This window comes from Peromyscus eremicus, chromosome 16_21 (genome assembly GCF_949786415.1).
Source record: "Peromyscus eremicus chromosome 16_21, PerEre_H2_v1, whole genome shotgun sequence".
Taxonomy (NCBI): domain Eukaryota; kingdom Metazoa; phylum Chordata; class Mammalia; order Rodentia; family Cricetidae; genus Peromyscus; species Peromyscus eremicus.
In genome coordinates, this window is record NC_081432.1 from 39,114,352 (window position 1) to 39,137,082 (window position 22,731).

A 22,731-nucleotide genomic window follows, 5' to 3' on the forward strand; every position below is an offset into this window, starting at 1 on the left:
CTCAGGAAGAACTGCTCAGTTATCAGTGTCTATAAGTACTAGGTCTGAATCCAGTGTGCCCTCCTTAGCAGGATATAAGAAACAACTGCAGTACCCTCTTTATTAGTGAAGGCCAAAGGTGCTTTGATTCAACTAAACAATACTTAATCCTTGGTGGTTTTATAAAGAAGAAATGTATTAAAATAATGATTATTTTCAATTTCTGGATAGATTTGTTAGGATCAAAAAATGATAATTGAAAAATTTTTAGCAAACGTGAGTTATGGAAAGCTTAAAATGTCAATTGTGGCTGATACATCTGAGAAAAAGAATTTTTTAAATTCCTACTTTGATATTGTTCAAGAACAAAAACAATTCCACTCTTTTCAATAAATGCTTAGAGTATCTCAAGAGGTCACAAACTACTATCAGCTACTGTGTTTTATTTCATCATAGCTGACGTTTGTTTGTTTGTTTTTTGGTTTTTCGAGACAGGGTTTTTCTGTGTAGTCCCCCTGGCTGTCCTGCAACTGTCTCTGTAGACCAGGCTGGCCTTGAACTCGGAGATCCACCTCCTCTGCCTCATGAGTGCTGGGATTAAAGATATATGCTAGCACCCGGAATCATTGCTGATTTCTTAAAAACATTGTTAATCTATTTCCATAGTACATCACTTGAAGATTTCTATTAGGAAAACTAGGAATATAAATATTTTTAAAGCCATTTAGAAGAAGGGAGATAAACAGGATGCTTCTGAGAGGAAAATTCTCCAAACAGTATTTGATCAAATGAATCTTAAATTAATCAGAAAAACTTAACTAGGACAAACAGCCAAGCAGATTTTGAAATGATAATGAAGAGAATAGATTTACCCAATCAGATAACTACAGCAAGGTATGATGTTGTCTTAGTTCAAACAATCTGACGATGGGGGAAGAGAAGGTAAACAATTTAAAACATAAGCAAGTTACGTTTTCATACATTCAGAAGTAGTCAAAAGCCACCTACACATCACACAGACAAAGAAACCAAGCCATAGTAGAGTGTTAAATCTAATGCAGTGTCCAAGGACAAATAGGAAGACAGCAAGAGGAATAAGTGTCTGATGCTGGAGCCTGTGGTAGTTTGAATGTAATTGGCCCCGTAATCTCATAGGGAGTGGCACTATTAGGAGGTGTGGCTTTGTTAGAGTGGGTGTGGCCTTGTTAGATGAAGTGTGTCATTGTGAGGGCGGGCTTTGAGGTTTCCTATGCTCAGGACACTGTCCAGTGTCTCAGTTGACTTCCTGCTGCCTTCTGGTCAAGATGTAGCCGGGACCACATCTGTCTGCACACTGCCATGCTCCTCGTCATGATGATAATGGACTGAACCTCTGAAATTGTAAGCGAGCCACCTCAACTAAATGTTTTCTGTATAAGAGTTGCTGTGGTCATGACGTCTCTTCACAGCAATAGAAACCCTAAGGCAGGGCCCAAAGACATCTCTGGGCACAAAAGCTTATAACAATATCAAGAAAAAACCCAATGTATGTAGTTACATATGATTACAAATTTTTCTATTAAAAAAACATAGGCTGGGAATGTAGCCCCATTGGTAGAGTACTTTCTTAGAGTGCACAAAGTCCTGGGTTCAATCCCCCAGTACCTCGTACACCAGGTATGATAGAGGGCGTCTGTAATCCCAGCACTTGGGAGGTGGAGGCAAGAGAATCAGAAGTTCAAAGTCATCCTAGGTGATATATCAAGTTCTAGGCCAGCCCATTACTCCATCAGCGCCTGTCAAACAAAATAAAATAATAAAGAGCCTCAACCAAACGTAAAGGCAAACAACCCTAAAGCCTTTCCCAAGATATGATAGAGAGTTGATATGGTTATAACATAGAGATGCCTTTCAGATTTGAAGTCACTAAACACTACCCATCCCCACCAGAGGGTTCCCCCACCAGGTGTTTTGCCGAGGATGTAAAAAGACGCACAACTTTCATGACATCCAAACAAACACAAATTAACCACTATGAACACTTACACAAACATGCAACTGTTAAATGTAATCACATAAGCCACTAACACCTGTGCCGCTGGAGTTACAAGCAAGGGAAACATTGGGATGTATTTTTAATTTGCAAGAGTACATTGCAAAGCAGTTTACAGTGTTTATTGTTCAGAAACAAACACCTTATGTGTAAAAAGTTAGGAAACTTAAAAACTTACAAGAATTATCTTCATGTAGTAACATAGCAGATCATTTTAAGGGTTTAAAATTTTTAAATTTTACATGTATGAGTGTTTTGCTTGCACGTACGTACGTGTGTGTACCTTCTGCATATCTGGTGCCCACAGAGGCCAGGAGAGGGCGCTGGATCCTCTGGAACTGGAGTTACAGGAAAATGTAAGACGCCTCATGCGTCCTGGAAATTGAACCTGAGTTCTCTGAAAGAGTAGCCAGTGCTCTTAACTGATAAGCCATCTCTCTGGCCCCCTTAAGGTTGTATTTGTCTCTTACTTTATTCATTAGAAAACAGAAACAGAGTCAGGCTCTGTGGTACAGGCCTAGAAGCCCAGGTACTTCAGAGGCTGAGAAAGGCAGATTTTGAATCCAAGTCCCGCCTGAGCGGCTGAGCAAGTCCAAGGCCAGCTGTAGTGGCTCAGTGAGGCTATTTTGAAAAAGAAAACAGAAATGCTGAAGACATAGTTCATAGTTCAAGGGTAGAGCACTCACTTAACATTCGCAAGATCCTAGGCTTAACTCTTTGGCCAAATAAGCAAATAACTAAGTAAATAAATATGAATAAAAGCAAGTCCCCAAATCAGCACTGTATGTGGAGGCCTGCTTTCTGACTGTTCACCCTTCCAGTAGTGGTCACTTGAGGACACAGCCTCCTGCTTTCCACAGTTTAGGCTGCCATTTGAAAACTACGTCTGTTTTTCCAGCTTTCTCAAAGGATTCACATGCTCTAGGCTTTGCTTCCTTCTCTGAGCATATATAGTAAAAAACTAATCAGAGCTTTTCTGTGAAATGCAAGAATTATCTAATACATGAAAACTAAGCCATAAAAACATTGACACACCAGCTAAATATAAGTGATGCTAGCTAGCATCCAGTTTAAAATAACTTTGGTCCTCAGTGGAGGCCACTCCGCATGATTGACATGGAATTTACCCAACGGCTAGCGCTAGTCCTGCATTTTTCAAATCCTTCTGCTTTTTCAAAATAGGTCGTTGAGTTGAGCTTTATGTGCTTATATGGCAAAGCTCCCCTGTTTACTGTCACAAGACCGAAGCATAAAATCTAGTTAAGGGTTCTTGCCAAAACATGAATCAGTTGCAGCATAATATTCTGAACTCTGTTCTTTCTTTCCATTCCCTAATATTTCTTCCATCGCAACCCAAACAATTACTCATAATTAAACTGAGTAGAGGGAATGGGCCCTGGCAAGAAACGTGCTTGGCAAGGACCCAAAGCCTCTTCATTGTCTTCCACACAGAACAATTACATCAGTTCCTTCCACCGTCAGAGGGGAAAAAAAATGGATTTTGCAGAGCAAGAGTTGAAAATAAGGGGAAGGAAACAACTTATTTACATATTCCTAATCAAGCTAATGCATAATCTGTTTATGGGACGAGGAAAGGCCTTGGAGAATTGAGTGGTCATTCAAAAACCTGCTTTCACTTCCTATACCACAAGCTCATCAGCACTGACCCACCAGCCTCTTGTGTCTTTAGGCTCAGAGGGAAATCCCATCGGTAAGTGTAATAAAACCCAGAGTCCGGAGGCTTCAGGAGAAATGAAACGCCATCCACATTGTCTGAAAAGTTAGAGTGCTATTCACTCAGTAGCTCCTCTCCAAATCCTAATGAAGGTGAGGACCTAGAGTCTAAATTTATAACCTTGTAAACTGTCTTAGTTAGGGTTTCTAGTGCTGTGATGAAATACCATGACCAAAAAGCAAGTTGAGGAGAAAAGGGTTTATTTGGCTTACACTTCTACATTGCTGTTCATCACTGAAGGGAGTCAGGACAGGAACTCAAATAGGCAGGATCCATGAGGAGTGCTGCTTACTGGCTTGCTCTCCATGGCTTTCTCAGCCAGCAGCCCAGGGAATGCACCACCCTCAATAGGCTGGGCCCTCTCCCATTGATCACTAAGAAAATGCCCTACATCTGGATCTCACGGAGGCATTTCCTTCACTGAAGCTCCTTCCTCTCTGATGACTCTAGCTGTGTTAAACTGACACCCCAAACCAGCCAGTACATGAGTTGCTCAGACTCAGTTCATCTGAAGACCAGCAATCACAGTGCAGTTCGTTCTTGCACCCTAGTAACATGATGACCAACAGTGTGTCACTAGTTCACGGGCATTCCAGGTGACTCAGTGTCCAGCCACCTTGGGGGTTACCAGGTAAGCAAAGGTCAACCTCTAAACTAGATTCTTCCATTCACTGGCTGCCCCAGGTCTTTCCCTTTAAGCCCTTTGCCAGCTCTAGGTAACCTGGAACTTACTAGTGTTCCCTAGGAAAGGGGATATGGGTTAAGGGATCATTTTCCCAACCCAAGAAGTACCAGAGACTTCCAGACTACATTTCTCAATGACATCAACTGAGAGAATCATTGTCTCCAGGAAGGCTGCAGCCATTCTTGAGAAACAAGTTTTGAACTCTAAGAAGAAATTAGACTTCTCATTCATCCCTTGCTTAGGCTCCCTGAATCTCATTTATTTTCCTAGATGAAACCCCTAAAGGCTGAAGTTCCCTGGGCCATCATAGAATAGGAGGCTGGTGGGCAGGAGCACCTAGCCCCCATGCCTAACTCCTAATCCACAGAGCTGGATGACTCTAAGAAATGGGGAGGACAGAGGTGTCTGGGTGGAGGGGTACAAGCCACAAGTTACTCTGAATTTTTGAAATGAGGGGACAGCTCCAAAATGTTCATTCCTGAAAATAATAAATTACCAAGATCCCTCCTACAGCAGAAAACTAATCATGGGTTAATCTGACCCCACATACCAACTCCTTAAATCATGTGCTGACCTGTGGTTCTTGGTATCAAGGCCACACACTTTAGAGACAAAGTGGCTACGTTGGCATTGCAGTTGGCATGGAGGATGTCCTGTGTACGCTGTGTCTGCTGACGGTGATGTTCTTTGAAATGTAGGCCAAATGGCCAACAGTGGAGAGAATATGGGGATCTACACAGGCCAAGGCAGAAGCTGCTGACCAGCAAGGCTGGGGGATGGGCACAGAACACTCCCCCCCCCCCCCCCCCGCCGGCCCCCCCCCCCCCCCGCCCCTCGCCGCTGCATGTCTATGTACCAATGCATCAAGAGTATTCAGGAGGCACTGGCAGAGAAAACTTGGGAAAAATTCCCTAAGCAAGTAGCAAGAAGGTCTCCACAGGAGTAATACAGCTCCAAACAAGGCAGGACTCTCTTGTTGACAAGTGACAGGCAGTCAGCTCAAAGGAGAGTGTGGACTGTGAGCCAAAAATACCGTATCAGCTTATATAAACAGGCTAGGGTTCAAAGACCAAGGCCCAGGGACATGTTGATTCAGAGGTACTATAATGTAATTTGGGCTACATTTTGGCTTTTCTTTTTTCTGTGCAGGCTTGCTTCTGTAGGCCAGTTCTCTCAGACACCAAGGCATTGGCTATTGTAAGGGTTGTGGTCTTTGTTTTGTTCTGTGGCATCTGGAACTCCTCTCTGCACTTAGGAAATATGTCACCTCCGAAGTTTCTGGAACACATGCCCTCCCAGGATAGAAGCTGCACATCAGCTGCCTGAGATATCAAGCAGGCTCAGAACTGACACAAAAGCAGACACTCTGACCTTGCCCTGGTGAGCTCGCATTCCTGGGGCCGCCGCGGCAGCTACCCTAGGGACTCCATATGCTGCTAAATACCCTTTTAATTAGTTTCCTTTCTAGTGAAACGCAAGCAGCTGCCTAGATTCACACAACTCCCATTTAGCAACCCCATTCAACCAGAACTTCATTCCGCTAATGTGCCTGCCAATCCAGAATCGGAGCAAGGATGGTTTGGATTTCCGTTCCTGTTGTTGTTGTTGTTGTTGTTGTTGTTATTTGTTTGAGAGTGGAGTCTTGCTCTGTTGCCTCCGCTGGCATTGAATTCAAAACTCTCCTATCTAAGCCTTTCAGTTCGCAGGAATTAGAGCCCCACGCTCCTTACCTGCTTCAGCCAGGGACTCTTGTTGATGTTCTGAGGGTACCTGGGTACTGAGCACAGGCTCCCTCTCACCCCTGATTTATCATTCTAGGAAGAAGCCTCTCTTTCAGTCCAACCTGGGTGAAACGCCTCTTTCTGTGCTAAAGATAGTGGAGCTCACGGAAGACAGTTTCAGAGACCCTCTTATGGAACTGAAGGGGCGCAGCATCCCAAAATAAGGAGAGGTCTACATGACAACCACTTTCATTTCTTATAAAAAAAATTTCCCTAGTTATTCACTCATTCCTTTGAAACCCATAAACACCAAACTACAAAGGCTTGAAAGAATAAGTCTTAACTTCCAGTCACAAACAAAACACGAGATCTTAAAGTAAGAAAACAGTGACATGTGGTGAATAGAAGGGGTCTCACTGTGAAAGTGAAAGAGAAAGATAATGTTTTCTTGTCTCTAAACTTTGGAAAGTTCATAGAAAAGATTTTCAGTAATAGTCAAATATTATTAAACCATTGCTTCTAGGCAAAAATCTCTATTCTGCCCTTTCTTCCAATGAGTGTCCCATTTCCAGGCCTAGACTTGGTAAGATGCTTCTAAATCCTATTGGAAGATGAGTCTCCTGCTGGAAATGTGCCAAGAACTCAGTTTTTACTGAGAGAAATGAACTATCACCTACTAATTAATGTTGCTTTGCTCCAGGAATCAGGAAGCCCAATAAATGTCCCATAGTCCTTCGGGATGCCAAAAATTTGGGGACCTGTAAGCTTAACCAGAAGCAGAAGGACAGTTGGACAGGGAGATGAAGACAACTCCAAAGGGAAGGAGACAGGAAGAACACTAGGGGTCAAGAGAGGAACGTGTATGGACTTATGTCAAGGGCAGCAAACCTCGGCTGTAAGCTTGGTGGAGGAAATCTGTGTTAGGGTTCCCTAAAGGAACAGAACTTATAGAATGAAACATCTATCTATCTATCTATCTATCTATCTATCTATCTATCTATCTATCTATCTATCATCTATCTATCTATCTATCTATCTATCTATCTATCTGTCTATCTATATTATTTGTTGTTGTTTCAGGATATTTGATTGCACTATGAAACCCAAGACTGTTAATAAAATCAACCCTGGATTAGGGTGGAGTCAGCAACTAGTTGACAGGAATAGCCCTGGAGAGTATGGAGGAGCCAGGGAGATGGATAGAGACACACAGGAAGGAGTAGGAAGGGACTTGGACTTTTTTTTTTTTTTTTTTTTTGCAGTCTATTTGGTTTGGGATGGTTGGAGAGATACTCTCTTGCTGGGTGACCAGCTAAAAAGGAAGGTCAGCTGGTTGCTTCTTGGCCTCTCTGAGCCAGCAGGTTTCACCCCAATATCTGACTCCCAAGTCTTTTTTGGTAAATAGAACAATAGAGACTTAGTTAAAAACTACATTTGGTGGCAATAGCAGAACCAGGACCAGCAGAATCTGAAATCTTGCCAGGCCATGGCCTGAGCAGTGGGGTGCTAACTTCGGGGCCACAGATGGTAGTTAAGCTGACAGGTGTAGCCACTAAGCTGACAAATCAAAACAACAACAACAAAAAAAAAACAGACGATAGACAGACAGACAGATAGATAGATAGATAGATAAATAGATAGATAAAGAGGATTTATTAGAATGGCTTACAGGCTGTGGTCCAGCTAGTTCAACAATGGCTGTCTACCAATAGAAGGTTCAAGAATCCAGTAGTTGTTCAGTCCATGAGTCTGGATGTCTCAACTAGTCTTCAGTTTACACTGGAGTCCCAAAGAAGTAGGCTCCAATGCCAGTGATGGAATGGCATTAAGCGAGAGTGAGAGCAAGCAGGCAAAGAGAGAGCAAACTCCCTTCTTCCATGCCCTTTATGGAAAGGTGTGTCACAGACTGAAGGTGTATCTTCCCATCTCAAAGATCTGGATTAGAAGTGGTTCTTCCTATTCCAGATGATTTAATTAAGAAAAAAAAAATCCCTCACAGGTATGCTCAGCTGCTTGGGTTTTAGTTAATTCCAGATGTCGTCAAGTTGACAACCAAGAATTGCCATCACACATGGAGAGCTTCCACTTGGTCTTCCAGGCCTGCTCTCCATCCTTCTAGAGCCAGCTCTCCAATGGTATGAACAGCATCAATCAGCATCCTGTCTTCTTGATTCGAATGGAGTTCAACCAAGCAAAGAAAGCAGTGGGAGCTGAAAGGGTAGGAGGGAACTGAGTCTGAGATTTCCCTACCTTGCTTCCCTCCCAGCCAGATGATGGCTGCCGTCAGGCAGGCTTCTCTCTCCAGACACATTCTCTAGGCTCTCTGCTCTCCTAGCAGCAATTGTTTCCATTGCTTTCTGGTTTCTAAACCCCATCCACACTTTATAATTAGTCCTTCTATACCACAGTGGGGGGTTAAATTTTTATTTATTTAAATTTATGTATATGAATGCTTTGCCTGCATGTACATAGGAGTACCATTTACGTTTGTCGGATCTGGAACTGGAGTTACGGATGGCTGTGCCATGTGGGAAGCCATGTCCTCTGTAAAAGCAACAAGTGCTCTTGACTGATGAGCCATCTCTCCAGCCCATACACTGTGGCTTTCATATTTCTTATTCACATCATGTGAGCATGCCATCAAGTTCCTGCTGGGACCATGACACATGCTAAATCATAATATTCTCTGAATACTGTCCTAAACGATCACATGTGACTTGGGGTAGACACAGAAAGGAACACATGGTGAATTCAAAGGCATGAAGAAAGACAGTACAATGGAAGTGAGGACAGACATGCATTTCTCTCTGCTCAGATGTGCCCCATGCTCTACCCACATGAAGACTTTAAGTATATGCTTAGGAAGGAAGGTTCAGCTTTAGAGATGGAGGATTCCGATCACTCACTAAGAGTCACAAAATCACTCTAGCACTGAATGCAGAAAAAGAATCACAAGCATGAGGCTAACCTGTGCTACATAAGGAAACCTTAACCTACTCCCAAACTCCTGCTGCACCACCACCACCATCAAAAGAAAAAGGGAAGAGAGAAAGAAAGAGCAAATATACTTCCTGGTTGTGGGCATGAACCCAAGAACAGGTCTTTTAAGATAAAGATTGAAATGTAGCCATTTGCTACAACATTTGAGGAGACAGTTACAGTATTCACCAGAGCAGTTTCTAACGAGTGGGACTGTGGACACCAAGTCACTGGGAATTCCACAGTGAAGAAAAAGAAGGTATTGAAGCAAGTGAGGAGGTGTGCAGCCAGTCATGTAGGGGAAGAAAGACCAAGGGAGACATGGAGGTAACCAGAGAAATGAGAGACGAAAAAGGATTTTTTCTTTTTAGTTATTTGAAGACAGGGCCTCATGTCACCCAGGCTGGCTTTGAACTCCTGATCTTCCTGCCTTCACTTCCCAAGTGCTAGGAATGCAGGAGTTTTCCATCAAGGGAGGATCTTTAGGTGAGAAAAATGTGAGAGACCCTGCACTTGGGGGGGGGGTAATTCTTTAGAGAGGGACAGTTTCTAGCAAAGAGGCAAGAAGACTCCCAGCAGGTTGGAGTTGGGTAGACAGGATCTCTTCCCTGATCTGTAACGGGGACAGTGAGCCTACGTGAACATGTGGATGAGATAGTGATCGAGTTAAGACATTTTACCACCTTGAATTTCTGAAAGAGTTAAGAAGCAGAAACTTTTATGAGGGATTGAAAGGGGGTATGAGTCATGAGTTTCAACAGGGGCAGAGGAAAAAAGGTACAGGTGGAAGTACTCTGCAACTGGTCTAACAGGACGAAGATTCAAGGCTTGTGTAATGGAAGAACCAGGCACGGAAGTGTGGGTCCCCACCAGCCAGATAAAGACTTCAATAACTAAGCTACAGATGAATATAAATAACCAGACTAGGGCAAGATAATGCATACTTTCTGCCACTCTCCTCCCCTGTCCTGAAATGTGTGTTCATGAAAGTTAAAAAACGTCAGCTGAGAGAAGGAGGTGGTGGGGGAAAATGCAATGGGGTCAAGTACACAGATGTGATGATGTGATATCTTGTGGACTTTGACTAACATAAAATAAACTGGAAGTCCCAAAAGTGTGAAACTTTGTATGTCATTTAAATTGTAAACATATGCACAGCAGCAGCATACTGCATACACACACACACACACACACACACACACACACACACACACACACACTTAATTACTGAAGACTGAACCCAGGGTCTCACACAAGCTCTCTACCACTGAGCTATCTTCCTACACTGGGCATGATTCTGTTGTTGCTATACTGGAGAATAAGGCCAGGGCCAGGGCATGCTAGACATGTGTTCTGTCATTAAGCTATGCCCCCAACCCTACATACTTAAAAAATTCAACATATTTTCAATATATTTTAATGATATTTTACAATGTTATATATTCTATAACATTGTAAACTTTGCTACAACTTTCCCCCCTTAAAACAGAGAGTCATTGATTTAGGTATGGTGGTCCATACACGTAATTTTAGTCTATGGGAGGATGAAGGCTGGAGAATTATGTGTTTTGAGTTCAGTATGGTCTAAAACATCAAGTGTAAGACCTACCTGGTCTACATAACAAGACCTTGTCTCAAAAACAAAAATCAAAAAACAAAATAAAAGCAAAAAACAGTTGAACAAAGCAGATAAACATTTAAGCTGTTTTCCAGGACCTTTGTCTGTTCGATGATGCTATGGTGAGAAGTGTTGTACACTTGCCACTTTACATGGCTGGGAGAAGGTCGACAGCTAAGACACCTGTACTCGGATTGGTTGGGCAGGAAGTACATTCGATTATTATTAACACCATACCATTTTCCTTCCCATCTCTACAATACAATGTTTTGAAAACTTTACCTTTGCTTATTTGGTGCTTTTCAAATGTCAATGCAGTAATTTTTAGTTTAAATGCATTGTTCTTAGGAGAAAGATTAAACATCTCCTCTTATAATTAGGAGGCATTTTTCCCTGTTTTGAAATCTCTCTATTATTTGCCTTTCTATTTTCCTATTGGCCTTTTCTACTGCTTTCACAAATTATATACAACTAAAACTCATTATATGTAACTTCTATTTTTAAAAAATCCACCAACTCATTAGGAGTTGTCTAACAAGATCTTATGAAACTAAAAGACTTTTGTTGTGGAGGTCCACAGAGGTTTCCTTAGTGAGATCTGAGCTTGCTTTACCCAGCAGGGCTGCATTAGAGGATTGCTTGACCACGTGTGTGGTTACCAGGTGATTGGAAAGGTTCTGCCCTTGGTTGTTCTAGGGGGAGGTCTTTTGCTCCACCCCTTGGTATTCCTATAAAAAGCCCTTTAGAAGAGACGAAAGGGGCCGGTAGAAAAGGATCCAGGCCCTCCTGAGCTATCCTGTGTTTCTGTTTCTTTCCCCTCTATCCTTCTATCTAATATCTCTTCTCCTTATCTCCTTAAGAGTACCCTGTTGTAAAATGTGGGAGCTGGGCTCCCACATTCTGTAAAGCAGAGGAACTGTCAACCAGATGAGACAGTTCACAGAATGGGAGAAAATCTTTGCAGTATATCTTATAGAGGATTCATGTCTAGCACATATAAAGATCTCAAAAAGTGTACGTGGAGAGATGGCTCAGCCATTAAAGGCTAGGCTCATAATCAAAAATATAAGAACTCAAATATCAAGACAATAAATAAGCCAATTAAAAAGTGTACCATGGCCGGGCGGTGGTGGCGCATGCCTTTAATCCCAGCACTCGGGAGGCAGAGGCAGGCGGATCTCTGTGAGTTCGAGGCCAGCCTGGTCTCCAAAGTGAGTTCCAGGAAAGGCGCAAAGCTACACAAAGAAACCCTGTCTCGAAAAACCAAAAAAAAATAAAAAAAAAAAAAAGTGTGCCATGAACGGAGAGTTCTCAAAAGAAGAACTATAAATGGCTGGTAGATGCTTAAATAACTGCTCCAGGCCACAGGAATATATCATAAGAACTCAGCTGGTTATGGCAAAGTCACTGCCTGGAGGGATCAGGGAATTCCTCCAGAGGAAGCCAAATTCCAAGGAGTTTTTGGTGTTATTTGGCTTGTTATATATCAGCTGTCTTCTGTTATGAAAATTATGTGTGCCTTCATAGTTTTCCCAATTGACTTTTAAGGGCTAACAGTGTGGACTGATCACTCTCTGGACATACACATTCCAGGTATTGGAGAACAGCCTCAGGAAAGGCTTTCTCTGGAGTCAGATATCTCCCTTAGCCACTTTCAAGGACTAACAGTGATAACAGCCCACATGCAAGTCTCCTGATTTAAGATAAATTCCACAAGGAGACACTGCCTAGGGCAGGTGGACATTAAATTATAGCTTTACACAGTTTAGCTCGGACCCTCCTTTCTCATACCACCTTACTAACAGACCCCTAACTTCTTACCTAACCACTTCTAGGAATGTAGACTGAGCACATAGATCCCCTTTTTGATATGCTATCCGGTCATTAGCACTCAGTTGACATCTTTTACCACTCCCATTTTGAATTGAAAAAGAAAGCCTGGTGGTCACCGCCTGAGGAAAATTCTTACCTACCTTTATGACCCTGTAGAATTCAAGCCTGGTGACCTTGCTCAACCAGGGGCTTGCTATAACTGGATTCTGGGGAGACTTAGGTAGGACGTGGAGAACCGAGGACAGAGAAGAGAAAAGAGAATTGAAGAACTAGATGGGTAAGAATTTGAGAGGAGCAAACTGAGATGGGGAAGAACTAGATTAAAGGGCTAGAAGAAAGTACTAGAGGAACGAGATGGAAGATGAGGAAGAGCCAGATAGGGAAGAACAAGATGAGGAAGAGCCAGATGAGAGAGAAGGAGACGGGAGAGGAGCTGATAGGGGAAAGAACTAGATAGATGAGAACCTAGAAGGGGCAGAACTAGATGAAGGAATTAAGATAGAACCTGGAGGGGACAACAGATAAATGCAAAGAGAAATTGGGCAAGAAAGGAGCTAAAACTGAGAGCAGAGTATAAGCTTGTAGAGAGAAAACTGACAGAATAATAAAATGTATAGACTAAGGAATTTCGTGTACATAGATTCATTTCTTTTCATCAAAGATTAATTATCAGCTGGTTGTAGATTTTTCCCGGACCCTGGGAGGGGACTATTGAGGGGCTGGACCCCCATAGTCCCTGATAAATAACTGTTTAACATCCTTATCCATCAGGGAAATGCAGATTAAAATTACTTTGAGATTTCATTTTATCCCAGTTGTGATGGCCATCATCAACACACAAATGTCAATAAAAAGGGAACCCTTATAGACTGATGGTGGGAGTGTAAAATAGTACAGCCACTGTGGACTCAGTCTGGAAGTTTCTCAGAAAAACTAGAAATAGATCTACTAAATGGCTCAGCAGTGTCACTCATGGGCATATATTCAAAAAACTGTGTGTCTGTTACAGAGATATTTGCATAGTCATGTTCACTGCTGCTCTATTCACAAAACTAGGAAATAGAATCAGCCTAGATGCACATCAATTGATGAATGGATAATGAAAGTGTGCTATCCCAGGCGGTGGTGGCACGCGCCTTTAATCCCAGCAGAGGCAGGCGGATCTCTGTGAGTTCAAGGCCAGCTCGGACTACAGAGTGAGTTTCAGGAAAGGCGCAAAACTATACAGAGAAACCCTGTCTTGAAAAACCAAAAAAAAAAAAAAAAAAAGAAAGAAAGAAAGAAAGAAAGAAAGAAAAAGTATGGTACATTTACACAATGGAATTTTATTCAGCTAAGGAAAGTGAAAGTCGAATGAAGATGAATGGAACAGGAAAACACCATACTGAGCAAGGCAACTCAGCTTCATTAAGACAAACACCACACATTCTTTCTCAAATGTGATCATAGCATCAAACGTATAACTTTGTTTCTTTGACTTGGAATGTCTGCAGAGACCTGAGAGTAAGGCAGGAGCCATGGTAGACGGGAGAAGAGGCTTGAAGGGAAGTAGCGATAACAGAACACATGAGTGTCAACATTTCAACAGGGATAGGGTGCCTTGACTCACATGGTTTAGGGACTGACCTAAAGGGGCAACAGGGAACTTAGAAGTGACAGACACACGTGCAGAAAAGCTAGGATCCGGCTGACCACGCCCTCTGATGGACACACACTACCAGCAGTCTGGAAACTCCGTGCGTTTATTATATACACATGAATTAAGGAGGTGGGTTTACTGTAGACAGCTGACCAGGAAGGCAGGGTTAGCTAATCTGGATCGGAAGTCTTCATGGGGAGAAGTCTCAGGCTGTAAACTCCCAGGAGAGGGAAGCTGCAGTGGATACTTTTTGCACATGGACCAGGGATGGTTCTGACGTTTCTCTGAGCCTGATTCAGGGAAGGCTTTGCCATCCTCATAGCCTGAGGTATTGGGGTTCCTGATATGGCTGTGCTCATGCCAATAATACACATTCACTCAGAACTTCATCGGTTCCCCACATAGAAGTGGGTAAGGAGAAGACAGGGTAAGGGAAGGGTTAATCCAAAGTAGGGAAGTATGAAAAAGCTGCTGTGCCTACTACTTAGGAAGATAATTTTAAAAGCATTCAAATAGGGCTAGAGAGATAGCTCAGAGGTTAAGAGAACTGACTGCTCTTCCAGAGGTTCTGAGTTCAATTCCCAGCAACCACATGGTGGCTCACAATCATCTACAATGAGATCTGGTGCCCTCTTCTGGCCTACAGGCATACATGCAGGCAGAACACTGTATACATAATAAATAAATCAATCTTAAAAAAAAAAAAAAGCATTCAAACAGAAGAACCAGGCATGGGTGGATAACACCAATCCCAGAGGACATGGGTTCTTATAGGACAGTCCCAGTGTCAGTTATGACAGTAGGAGTTGTTGGCCAGAATGGCTTCAGAGATCCCCAAAACAATACAGTCTATTTACATTCCTCTCATTGCCTACTAGAACTGGATGGTAAAATCCTATTGCTGAAGACGCACATACCTTGGTTTTGGAACACAGAAAACACAGAACTGAGCTGGACGCTTCCTTGTACTGACTAGCCTTCACAGTTCTGGAAGTGACCAGGTATGCATGCAGCTGGTGAAGAAAATTCAGCGACGATCTCTCCTAGATTTTAGTCTAGCATGCTACAAAACTAGTTTTCCAGGCAGAGATGCCTACTGGCACAATAGTGTCATGACTGTTACGGAGGTAATCAACTTATTTCTGATTTCTGTTTAGATCAGAGGTCCATCCCACAGGAGGGTTTTATGCCCAGTACTGTGTATTTGGTAAAAGGTCCATGGCTGTAGACCTTTACCAAAGGCTGTATGGGTGAATCTACAAGTGTTTATATCATAGAGTGGTACTGCTTTGATCAAAGAAACTTCTTTTTGCAACAAACAGCGGTTAATGCAGTTAGTCAAGTGCTGAGAACAAGTGACTGCTGAGGGACGGAGACTTTGTGAGGATGAAGGATGAAGACGGGGGTTGGGCAGTGAGATTGTTCAGTGTACAAAGGCACCTGTGGTATAGCCTGGTGGATTATATCCCAAAGACAGACATGGTAGAAGGAGAAAATCAGCCCTGGAAGTGCATACACACACACACACACACACACACACACACACACACACACACACACACAATGAAGTACTATCTTTAAAACAAAACAAAAACAGAGCATGGGAGATAAGAACAGTCAGAATGTAATTATATACATGCACAAAATTGTCAAAGAATAAATTAATAGAAATGATTTGTCTTCAAATCAACTCTCAAGGGCTCCCACCATTCAAATACTTGCACACAGCAACAACTGTTAGTTACTCCCATAGACACATCCCTAGCTGAGGTAGATAAGGCATACTCCACCTTTTGGTCTCAATTCTGTAAAGAGCTACCCTTCTCACAGTCTGTTTAGTGGCAAATTTCCCATAATTTTGTTCTTCCTTTTAAAAATATTTATTTATTGATTTAACTTTTTGAGACAGGGTTTCTCTGTGTAGCCCTGGCTGTCCTGGAATTTACCCCATAGACCAGGTTGGCCTTGAACTCAAGAGATCCATCTGCCTCTGTCTCCCGAGTGCTGGGATTAAAGGCGTGTGTCACCACCATCAGCTATTTTGGTACTTTTTTAATTGGTCATTTCATTGTCGGATAGCTGATAAACTATTTGGGGGCTGACATGTTATTTAGTATTCCTAGAAACAGAAAGACTACAGTGAGCCTTATTGGGGAAAACTAAAATCTGCGTTAGTTTGATTTGTTCAGGCGTGAGTTTTGGTGCTGTTGGACATCAGTAGGTTAAACAAGATGTCTCTAAATGTAAACACACAAACACAGTGCTATGGACTGATTGGCTAACAAAGATATTATGAACAAGGGGCTCACAAGAAACTAATCATGTATGTCCCCTAAGCACAAGAGTTCACAGTGATTTTACTGATGGTAAGAGCTGCAATTATTTTCCACTGGTCATTGAAGTTTAGTATACACACACACACACATACACACACCCATATACATCCCCACATGCCTCTCCCATACACCTCTCCACACATACCCCCTCCATATCCCCATACACATGTACCCATATAACCATAAAACTGACCATAATTTATAAGGTCAGTTTTATGGTTCTGTTTACTTATAGCATATGTTCATGTTCGTGTGGCTTAATTAAAAAGGGATCGGGTATAAAATTAAAAGTTAGCTAAGATGAATGACAGGAGTAAACACCTGGATCCGGATCTGGGCAATACCTGCCATCTGGTCTGTGCCCTCTGCCCAAGCAGAAACAAGCTCACATGTCATCTACTCAAATAGAAGCCACCTGGTAGGGAAGAAAGGCAAGGTCATATGACTGCTACTCCAAGGAGAAACAATTAGACTGCCAGGAGTACTGTTTCACTTTATTCTTGAAATATTCATTGGAGGATAGTGCACGCCCTTAGCCTGAGTTACAAAGATACACTTGGAACCTTTCACTACTCATTCTACAAAGTCTGCAGGGGGATTATTGTTATGTTTTTGGTGTCACATGAGCTATCCGAGTCACTTTGGGCAATCACAACAAAACTCACCTTAATCGGGCTTGGCTAGGATCATACCCAGATGAATGAGAATCTTTCTTTAAGTGAAATGAGAGGTACTCTGGCAACTCTTGGGTGAAATAATCCATAGCCGTATTTTTAAAAGGAGCTGAAAGTGGCAATCTAAACCGGAAGTCACACTTGAGCATCTCAGGTTGTCAAATCTCAGGTGGCTGGCTTTTTAAACCCTGAGAGCAACAGCTTTACTCAGTGGCACCAGACAAAGGCTTCTTCTGGCCACAGTCCTCAGTGCCAGTTTTGTGACGACTTCAGCAATAGATAGGAATCTGTGACCTACATGCAAATTGTTCCTGACGACACAAACAGTGCACTGTGACGGAGACCACAAGGGAAAGCATCCAATCTGAGAGGCACTAGATTGACCCCTACGGGGGGGGGGGGGGGGAGGCAGTAAGCAGTTCCCACCATCAGGGCTGGGGAGTCTTACTGTGTGTGGTGTGTACAGTAATGCCTTTGAGTAACTGGGCATGTGTGAGCTCAAGTACTCTGGAACTGCATTAGAGATGGACAAGCCTTCCTATTTAATATACATATTTACTTTATTTTATGTGTATGCATGTTTTGCCCACATATATGTATGCACACCTGGTGTCCAAGGAAGGAAAAGGAAGGTATTGGGTCCTCTGGAGTAACAGAGGATTGTGAGCCACCATGAGAATGCTGGGACTCGAACCTGGGTCCTCTGCAGGTGCAACAAGAGCTCTAAGCCACTGAACCATCTCTAGTGTCAAAGTCTTCTTGTTTTTACCGATGGTTATTCCAAATGCTTGTCCTTATCTGAAACAAGAGTTCTGTATTACCTCTACAGTCCAATAATTATATTTGAAATGCCAGATGGATATCTATTGTTATTAAAGAGTATTGATAAAGCTTATAGGTGGAGGTGAGTAGAGAAAAGAATTCTCTGCTCTTGTCTCCTTGTCTCTCTGTCTAATATGGATTAGATGATGATTCTTCTCTCCCAATTTTACATACTATTCTTTGTCTCAATGCAGCAACAAAATGTCAAAAAAAAAAAAAAAAAAAAAAAAGGAAAGAAAGACAGAAGGAAGGGTTTACGTTGGCTTACAGTGAAATGACCGTCTTGTTCTGATCTTACCCTGACTCCATTTTGTCTGCTCAGGTACTTTTCTGCCTCTATCTCCCAAACAGTCAACACATTCAGGACTTCCCACAACTCTGACCATGTCCAGATGTACCACCGAAATATCTGCTGAGTGTACAGCCCAAACAAATGTTACCAGGTCCCCTGGCCTATACCTGATAGTGATGTTGTTTTGGTTTTTGCCTTTACAAATGCTGTACTCCTGATCTCAGTGCCAAGCTGTCAGTCACCAGCTAATAAAAGACTCTAAGTTGGCTTTCTACACACAGTGGTCTGTAACCTTCTCACTTGGACTACAACAGGAACATAGTCCGTTGTGGCAGGGGAGGTATGGTGGCAGGGGCAGGGGACAGCTAGTCATGCTGTGTCCAGAGTCAGGAAGCAAAGACAGATGAATGCTTGCTTTTCTCCTTTTTATCCAGGCCAGGACTCCATTCCATGGAATGTTCTACCTACATTTAGGGTGGGTCTTCCCACTTCACTCAACCTAATCTAGACATGCCCACAGATCTGTTTCCATGGTGACTCTAAATTCCATCAAGTTGACAAGCAAGATTAACCATGGCAAACTCTAGAACACTAATCCTCAACATTACTGTGTTAGAGACAGGGATTTTAGGAGACAGTTAAAGTAAAATAATAGAGGTGTCTTCGTTACTTTTCTAGTGCTGGGACAAGACACCAAGGCAACTTACAAAAGGAAGCATTTAGAGTACTGAACAGTTTCAGAGAGTGAGCATATGACTATTGTGGCCGGTAGGCAGGCAGGCAGGCATGATGCTGAAGCAGTAGCTGAGAGCTCATCTGATCCACAAGTGAGAGAGAGAGAGAGAGAGAGAGAGAGAGAGAGAGAGAGAGAGAGAGAGAGAGAGAGAGAAGGAGGAGGAGGAGGAGGAGGAGGAGGAGGAGGAGGAGGAGGAGGAGGGAGGGAGGGAGGGAGGAGGGGAAGGAGGGAGAAAAATCTCATTGACTAAACTCCTTTTTTCTGCTTTCCACTTTCAGTTTGGCTCTTTTAATTGGTTTATTGAGAATGGGCAGCCAGACCCCTACTTGGCACCGTTTGTGACCCTCAAGCTTGATAACATAGGTAAGAGCCCTTTCCCTCCTTGGGTTTTGGTGTTCACCCTTACTGGGCTTCTCTTTCCCACCATCCTCTGCCACAATGTTGCTCTGGCAACAAGAGGCTGCCTTAGAATACCCATCTTGGGTACGCGCTCTCCGCTTTCCCCATCCGCTCACACCCCTCTCACGTTCCCTACTGCCAGGTCCCCACTCTTTCCCCTAGAGCGCAATGCTTTTATCCATTTATTGATGTTCAACCTCCATTCATACGTTCAACGGTGTGTGACACACAAACTCAGTCTTTCCCTTAAAAGGAAACTGAGTCCGACTCCTTGTCTCTTTCCCTCCGAAGCACCTTCTTAGCACAGCTATGTCAGAATCCAGGAAACAAAGCAGTCCATGAAAACGGGAAGAAACACACTTATTTGGCCAGTACCTCCGTATAAGGGCCAAGGACCTTCCTCAGCGGTGCTCTTGGTGAAGGGTTAAAGAACTAAAAACTACAGATGGGCTGAGAAACTGGACTTGACTGATAACACCCTCCGCTGATGTTTACGTTGAGCCTTCGGGGACTCTCCCACCCTGAAAGTTCCCTTTTCTGCTTTATCAAGACCAAAGTCCCCGGCTTCCTGGTGCAGACTCCACTGTAGCAGAGAGGATGCTGCCCCTTCATAGTTCCGAATAAAGGACAACCTGCTTCTAGGGAGGTCAGTTTCCTCTTTCAAACACATATCACCTCAATCAATCCCAATCTAACACTTGACATCTCATTAGGCAAGTACGTTGCATTTCCTTAAAAAAAAGGCATCTCTGCTGCATTAGGAATCGGCATCTAAGAGAAAACTGCCCTTTCTTCACTTCCCTTCTCTGGGTCTTTCTAATTGCCCGGGTCCTCATGCAGAACTGGAGGGCATGTCATATTAAAAAAAAAAAAAAAGTTCTAGTCCACAAACAACAGGTGCTGGACAGAAATAGATGATCCATTACAAGGCAATTTCCTCTCTGAATCGTATTTGGCAGCGGGGGAGAGCGCATCCGTGGCAGAGGTTTATAGCCTTGAAGGCTACTGAGGAGGCTGTCCCCTTATGCTTGACTTAGCCCTCCACCTTCCGTTTCCCCGGTAACACCAGAAAGGTAAACACCAGCGTTCCCATTACTTCAAGTTACCAGATGACAAGGAGGACATATCTGGGCTTTGTTGACGTCCATTCAAAGAAGCTATTTCCTTCTAGTCAAAAGGACAGAATCTAAGCCTCACCTCTGGTTCTTGCAGGGATATGCCGTTCTAAGCCACCCCAGGCATATTACAAACTATTGTCTCCTCCCTTAAAGAGACGATCCAATCGCCTGGTCAGGTCCAGCCCCGGAAAGCCGGTTCACCTGTAGACATACTAAGGGCTGATAGCCCTTAGTGAGACAGTGTGCTGGTTCTTCCCAGGAAGGCCCTGCCTTAGGGCAGACACTCAAGCTTTCATCATGCAGCACGGCAGAGCCTGCTGACCTTTCTGAGTTACTCAGAAAAGCCTAACTTTTCTTTTCCTTCTTTCCAGCTCTTTCAGGCACTGGCCCCAAATCCCAAGCACGTTTTCCCTCTCTCTGGGCTTTTTCTCTTCCGGTGAAGCCCCCTCCTGTAACCGCTTGCCAGTCTCCATTACACAAGGCGTGAGGCACTCTCTGCCTCTTCAACACCTCCTCCAGGCAGATGCCCATCTTAAGAGCTTGCTAGCTCTGTTCTCTCTCTCTCTTAAACTCTAATAAAATTTTCCTTGGGCTTTCTTTGGAATTTGCCTTACAATTTTTTTTAAGTAATGAGACTAAGATTCCAGAACACCCTTCATTTTCCTGGTAACACTGCTCTAGAAGCCGCTTTGTTAATCTTAATGGATGAGAATAAGACCACTACTAATTTTTGAGCCAAATTTAAAGCAAGCTTTATTAAATACTGGCCAGGTCCATACCTGGGATTCTCAGAGAATGGCCATCAATTACTTTAGTCAGGTGCTCATGAAGGCAAAATCCACAAGACTACGTACTTCCCACCTTCATCCAATCGGGGGCAAGCATTCATCCTGATGTACTTCCTGCCTACATACCTCCCACCTACATGTGATCGAGCACATCCGGTGCAGTTGGGTCAACCAACCTTGTTTATAAAAATGAAAACGTGGATTGTTATCTCACATGAATGACAGCCCCCAACATTCCAGGAAGGTCCTTGGGCAAGTGGGGCTTACAGGTTAGAAGCTTTTTCGTGTTATAGATCTTTCAAGCACTATAATTAAAACTTAAAACATAACTTTGGCTCTCACAATTTCAACTCTCTGGACTAAATTTTTTCCATTTGTTCTTTCAACAAACAGTTGAAGCAATATTCCATGAACACATTTGGGGGAAAATATGGCATCCGTTTGGAGGCTTCAAAGATGGGCCTTGACCTCAAGGAACACAGAATCAGTACACACAAGGAGGAGAAAAAAGCAAAGGAATTTAAAAAACAGTTATATTTGTGGGATTAGAGAAAAGGGAGTGGGCAAATCCCATCCCAATCCTTACCTAGAAAATGAAAGGCTTGGGTCATTGCTACAGAATGTTCCAGAGCCAACATTAATTTTTAATAGTGGCCTCTAACAGAAATGAGAGACATTTATCAGATAGAATTTCCTCAGGCGCCTTGTACTTATTAGCTACCGATAGGAATGGACCCCTTCTCACTTCCAGCACAGCTGAGACAGGGAAAATTAATGCCAAAAGAATTATTTAAAAATTCATTGTTAACTCATTTAAGTAATTATTTCTGACCAAAGTAGCCTCTAAATATTGTCATTCAGCTTTGCATTTCACAAAGACCAGTGCCACAATTTGACACAGTGACTAAGGTTATTACCCTGCCAAAATATGAATAGCACTTCTAACGGGAATTAGTTTGAAAGTTGGTGCAATGGAATTTTATATAAAGCATAACTCCTGCCTATGAAAGACCAAAGTTACATTAGAATTAAAAGATTTTAACAATATGTAGTTTTCTCCATTCTTACAGAAAAAAAATGCTAAAGTTGATTTCCTCCAAAATTCACTTTAGACCTGACCAAATTAGAACCCCAACTGTTTCAGCAAGAGCATTTCTTCCAAGTTATAAATGCATCAATAGAAGCTTCTTACTATACAATTCTCTAAAATTCAGGGTTGAATTTAATTCGTAGAATAAATTTCGGTGGTATATAAGGTCAACAAGTAAGAACTCCATTTACTTATTAAAAGTAAAAGTGACCAAAGACAGGTGGATCTCTGTGAGGTTGAGAACAGCCTGATCTA

At 42.8% G+C, this 22,731-nt stretch overlaps 1 long non-coding RNA gene across 1 annotated transcript; it reads left to right on the plus strand.

Moving 5' to 3' along the window:
* Positions 1-1,266: 1,266 nt before the first annotated feature.
* LOC131926529 (uncharacterized) lies at positions 1,267-20,125 on the plus strand. Its single transcript, XR_009383509.1, has 3 exons — positions 1,267-1,359; positions 19,360-19,444; positions 19,772-20,125. It is a non-coding gene; the product is annotated as an uncharacterized LOC131926529 (long non-coding RNA).
* The last annotated feature ends 2,606 nt before the right edge of the window (positions 20,126-22,731 follow it).